Genomic DNA, 6,495 nt, shown 5'->3' on the forward strand with positions numbered 1-6,495 from the left:
CAGATTGCAACCAGATGTCCACACACACATAACGAAGAAGAAACAATTGCAAGCCATCTGCACGTGCTCTGCGAACTGATGGAAAAAGGGTAATCAACAGCTTGTCAAACTGCTCATTACTTCTTCATTATAGAGTGGAAACAAACATGAAACACCTGAGCTCAGACAAAGAGCTTAGCACCAACCCTCTTCCTCTTGCATGCACGCACACACACACACACACACACACACACACACACACACACACACACACACACACACACACACGAACGCATGCAAAGATTAACCAGACATCAGCCATTTGTGCGTGTTCTCACTTTGCACATGAAGATTATTGACAACGTTCAGTGTGTTAGTGTAAGTTCAACCGTTTCCATCAGCCACTCACATCCCATCCTCACCAGTCCTCGTTGCCAGCACACAGCATGTGGAACACCTGACCTGTAGGTACAGGTGCAGGTGTAGCTCGAGCACATTGTCAGGGTTTCTGAATTGTTTTCAAACGTTAATAGTTCATCAAGTTTGACTTCCAGGTAGTTGGAAATGTGTTCAATGAGTGGTGACCAAGCGTTTATGGTCAGGTACTTTAGATGTGTGATTCACAAAGAAATAAAACAGGCATTTAATTCACAGCGCATGACAGGAAGAAATAAACCCTCCTGGGCAACAACATGACAAACTTATTTGATAGGTTTGGGTCAGTAAAGTCGATAGCTTGATCAGCTAGGAAAGCAAAACATAAAGTGAGCACACATGAACCTAAGGAGGTGAAAACAATTAACTGTGTAAAGCACCAATGTTAAGGGTGAGCCCAAACTGGAAAAAGACTTCCAAAATAAACTGTTACCTACATTGCAGATGGCAATTATGGAACAAAGAGTGAATCAGAACCAGAACAGGCTGTTTCCTGGGTTGGATCCACAGTGAAGATGAAGATGAAGCTGGAAATGAGGTGGCAGTGACTGGGAAGGAAGAGGACTTGCACTTGCACACTAGATTCCTCTTTTTATCTATATACATGAAACAAGTGCCCATACATATACATGACAATAAAGAATTATCTTCCATTCATCCTGCTGTTTATTCATTTGTTCATATATTGTGTTGTATTCAGTCAGCTGAATGCATGATGCTTTGGTTCATACAGTATGTGCATTACAAGTATTTGGAACCTGTGAGATTATTGATCAGTTACACTAATGTACTATTAGTGATTGGATATATTTTTCTGTTAGCAGCCAGGTTCTCTGCAGAGGGTGGCTGCTCATCTGGTCCATGGAGGAGATTTTTCTTGGAAAGAAACCAGCCGAACTGTGTTTTAGTCTCTATGATCAAAAGGAAATGATAGAAGAATCGAAAAGATTGCTAAATGACAAGCGAGCGAATCTGCTTCCATTTTCCGCCACATTTGATTAACCCTGGGAGGAAGGTTGTTCATTAGAAACGCACCATCATCTGGGCTATTAGTGTTCAGTATTGGAGTTTCAGTGTGCTCTGCTGTAAATGCGCTACTTCATGTTTTTCGCTGAATTTTTATCAATGCCTATATATGAAACATTGTAAAACTCGGAGATGACACCTACAACTGAATGAACGTCTCTGGAGTTATTTGAATGTGTTATTCTTACTGAGTGAGCAGTAGTACCACCCTCCATTTTATCCATGTGCCTGTAAATGCCAAGAAGTTAATGAATGTTTAATTAGAAAGTTTTTTTCCAGCTTTGTGCTTGAGTTAATTGTAGATGACGATGTGTTTTCTGTTGCAAAGTGTAATTATTTCCTATTTTCAAATAAGTCTAACTGCCAGAAGTGATTTTGGATTTGGAAAGTAAGGTTTTGTGCACTTCAGACGCACAAGGGTAAATTCGCGTCTCCAGCTGGAACAGAATTCTATTGTGTGAGTCAATCAGAACAGAGCCACATGTTGTTAACCCCTCACAGTACCAGCACATGGAAACAGAAGAATAAAACAAAAAGGTTTAATGACTACACACTCAACACAGAACCAAACCTTGGAGGTTGTTGAACACGTTCCAGAACACGACTCGTTCTACGGCATCTCTACATGGCTCCTAGTATAATCTTTCTCATGACTAAACACAGATTCTTAACAATGTCAGAAAATCTACCTAAAAAACAGAAAACTGTCTTGCAGGATACAGTATGAGTGGAGGAAGAAGTCATGAGCATGTAGAGTATGTATGGGCAGGCCGGAGCTGCCCATACATTATATTGACTTCTATCATTATATTGATTTTCTATGGTAAAAAATCGAATGCATACAAATAACATGAGAGAAAACATGGTGGAGGCTTGGAGAAGAAGGGCAAATATCATGAATTGCATCTCTTCCAAAAAACTTTTTTCTGATAGATTTTTAAATTTTTTAATAATTTTAACTTTTTTTGTCATTGATAGTGCTTGTTGGAATATACACAGCAAGCTGTGAAGGTCTGTCAATCCAGCATGGAAAGCGCCCCCTGCTAAAACCTGTCACCACTGGCTGTTGTGGCTGGTTTGTATAGTGTGGAATTGGAGGTTTATGCAGCTCTTTACTGTCAAAGCCTTGATGTACCTTCTGCTACACAGGCAATTGCTACTTTTTTGGCTGTGAAAAAACTTATAAGACCCATCTGTCTCTGAAGTGAGAAGCTGGAGTACAGAAAAATCTGTCTTCATAGCGATGCACTGCAATAAATGCCACACAGTATATACTGTGGTCTTTAATTCAAAAGGGCACAGACAGTCACAGAGTGCATGAATAATGAAGGCATGGGGCATCTGGGATGACTCCTGTCATCAGACCTACTTCTGACATAGTTTCTGTGCTGGGATATTTTTCATAATTCTGTTTTAAGCGTGCACAGCAGAAAAGCAAAGTGCGATTGATTTGGTAATCTTGAATTAACTTGCAGATCAGCACAATTCAATCAGAGGAATAGATCCTCCTCACCAAAGGCAAGTTGAAGCCAACTGTGTTTCATTACTTTTTTCACAAAGTGTCATACTGTGGGCGTTTCCTACAGCTCACCCAAGCTGTGGTCAGGTTTTAAGGCTGGTGAACCTGGGTGTCTGTCCCTTCATTTCAGAAGGGGACAAGACTCTCACAGTTTTAATTTTTTCTAGGAAAGTCAGTGCCAGGGAAGTGGAGTTTAGCTCATACTGTATGTCACATTCAGGAGTAACAACAACTCTATTGTCTGTGTGTTTGAGAGGGACTATGCCCAACCAGTCCACATAAAGGCAACCACATCCCTTCTCTGTTTCTTGCAGATAAAGTTGCCATATTGACAAGAAAGAGCCAAAAGGCAAAGCTGGTTGGTCAGCGTCCTCTCACCGGTGGTCATGAGCGCTGGGTCATGCTCGAAAGGACAAGCTGCCGAAGGCCCCAGGGAAGAACCAGGACTAGACGGATCAGGTCTGCTAGCTAAACCTGGACGTGTCCAATGAAAGAAAAGTTTGAGGTTCTCTGCTCCAACTACTTTGGCCTCTGGCATGTTACAGTATAGTGAGATATGGTGAGAGTCAGGTGTCCAGCTTCAAATTGTATCTGATTAGTTTAAGTTAGTTTAAGCATGGACAAAACCAGAATTCAGAATCCACGAAACCTCACCTGAACTCATGAAAAAAACAAGACAGTCAATGCTGCATGAAGATATTTTAGACTGTAGTGATGTAATTCCTAATTAAATGCTTTTCTTTACAGTGGTTCCAAAGGTGCTCCAACTGCCTCCATGCAATAGTGTTACCAGTCTATAACATAAGCAGCCTATAAACAATGGATGGGCAACTGTGCAAGATTCACCCTAACTCCGGGAGAGGGTGTGGGAGAAAGGAATGACAAACGCTGGAGCCTCACAGCAGCAGCTGCTGCTTCGGTCACTGTTATGATATGATACGATATGTGCTTTCACATCGAGGTCTCCAAAATATGAACAGTCTCCAAGCTCATGAACGATTTCCTAACCAGATGAAGTTGCCAGGTTTGTCACGAGAAGCTTTTGACAGAGAAAATCGCCAAAATGGGTTAAAAAAAATCAGCAAATGCAAAATTTCACAACACGTATCTGAACCTGACTTCTGATTTCTGACCCTGCTTCTGTTTGACCACTGATCTAGGACTGTCAAGTCTGTGAACGGCTCCCTACTACGCTACTGTATACAGAAACACTCCTTTAAATAACTAAAACCCTTCAGAACAGTGCACGGTGACACCTTCAAACACTCCCTGGACTCATCTCAGTGCTGGCGTCTTGGCTGCACTTTACAGTCACATCAAAGTACAACAAATGGAATCCCCAGTCCTCCCAAACTCCCCAGCTGCTCTCTCAACTCCTTGTTCCTCCTTCCCTGGAGCACCTTCCCTGCTTCAGTGTCTGCACCCACCTATTCATCCTAAGATCCATCCGTCACCATCCACCCAGGCAGAAACGACAGCAGCTGCAGCAGCAGAGGCAGCCTCACCTGTCACATTCACCATGACAGTAGTGGTAGCTGCTGCTAAAATGCTGGAGAACCCAAGCATGCAGGAAAAATACTAAAACACACATTAATTTCATTTCATTGCTTCAGCTGAAGATTAAAAAGAACAGATTCTTTCTGCATTACGCACACAGTTGCTTAGGGTTTAGGTTGTGAGTCATTCCAAACACTGCACATACCTTTGTTTGTCACCTGATATTAAACCTTTAAAACAGTCCTATATACTGTAAGGCAGGTAGTAATAAGATTAAAACCAGTCACCAGGCAGTGTCTGTATTGTCATTATATGCATCCTGCTCCTGCTCTGCACACCTGTTGTGTCATCTGCCACAAAATGTTAGCTTCATCAGCATCCACATCACTGAACATCTTTGGAACGACTGAGATATGAACTTGTCTTAGCATTAGTGTGGACCAGACGACTGGGCCATTTGAGCTTATCTGCCAGTTAAACTGACAAACAGACCCAACTAAGGTGGAGACCATTACCAGCATCATCGGGAGTTCAAACGCTGCAGATGTGATGTCACTAACATCACGCACACACAATTTTGTCATTATACTGAACAAAGTGAGAAAAGCTATAACGGTAAAGAAGTCAGTTCCACAGCTCATGCAGGAGGATTAGACCGCAGTGATTGTAGTTGTCCTTCTTGTGTTACCTTAGTCGGCCTGACGCTCCACTTCTGTTAGCTAATGTAGAATCAAAGCAAGTCTCGCTAGTTTGAAGTTGCTTTATAGCATGTGTTAGCTAATAATAGTGACATTCACTGACTCAGATGCTCAGACTTTAAACACTGTACTAGTGGCAGCTCCACCACATCAGCTTCTGACAAGTGATGACCCAGTTTCGTCAACCGTTGAACCCAGACTATTGTCTCATATGTTTTCATTTTTTATTTCCTGTATTGTACCGTGTATTGTAGTTTACTTAGCAGACAGGAGGGTGACGGCAGCGCGGATGAGGAAGAAGTCAGTCATCTCCTTGAATTTACAATAGTTGTGGATTTCAAATATCTGCTGCTTGTTTACATATTTGCTTTATTGTTTGAGGATCTGTATAATCGCGGCCTACTCGCTGATAACCTGCCTAGACGCTACGGCTCAATCAAACTGTCTGTCCTCTGCGATTTCTCTTCCTGACTTGAGCACTAAAATGACTCAAGTCAGTTCTGCTTACAGTACTACAATCATGAGAACATCTCCACTATTTGGAGAAGCTTGTAGTGTGTAATTACAAACACATTTACTTTAGCTCTCACTGTTTTCATCCTCGTGTTTAGGTTTCTACCCAGCAGGTAGGGAGACAATGACTGTGCTACACAAAAGGAAGACTCACACTTGCAGAAACAGACACTAAGGCCATCATTAAGACAATGATGCAACATTTTGCAAGGCAGTTTTCAGACCTTAATCACTTCTGATCCCTCAGCTTCCCTTCGTTCACGCTCTCACTCCTGTTACACAACCACGATGAATCCCTGAAGATGCTGCAGAAGGCCGAAGTGTTACGTCGGCGCCTGAGTGCAAGCTGGCTTCAGCATTTGTAGCTTGTTGCATCAGAGCGGACACAAACACACAGCAGTTCAGGGGAGGAGCTAGGTTGGCTGGGCTGTTTATCACAAAGCCATTGTCCCTTGTGGTAGAGTTACTGTAGCTGTGACTGCAGGCCACACCTTTACCTTCTACCTGACTGCCTCCATGGAGCTTATAGCAGCCTGTGAACCAGCAAATGTCCAGGGCCATGAACCTTCACTGGGGAGTTCGTCCCACTGTGGAACAAAGGAAACCTGGGAAGTGCTGTTAAATGTTTAATTATATGGAAACTGAAATGGAACTTATTGAATTAGACAAACAGTTGCAGCTGCCTGTTGAACTGCAAGACAGGATGAAGACAGAAAAATGAAATGCATCCAGTTGAACCCTCAGACACACAGAGAGGACAGAAAGCTGATGCACCTTTTCACGGCCAGGAAAAAGGACAAAACACTTCAAGATGAATCTGACATCAAC

Source organism: Betta splendens, chromosome 10, assembly GCF_900634795.4.
Source record: "Betta splendens chromosome 10, fBetSpl5.4, whole genome shotgun sequence".
Lineage (NCBI taxonomy): Eukaryota > Metazoa > Chordata > Actinopteri > Anabantiformes > Osphronemidae > Betta > Betta splendens.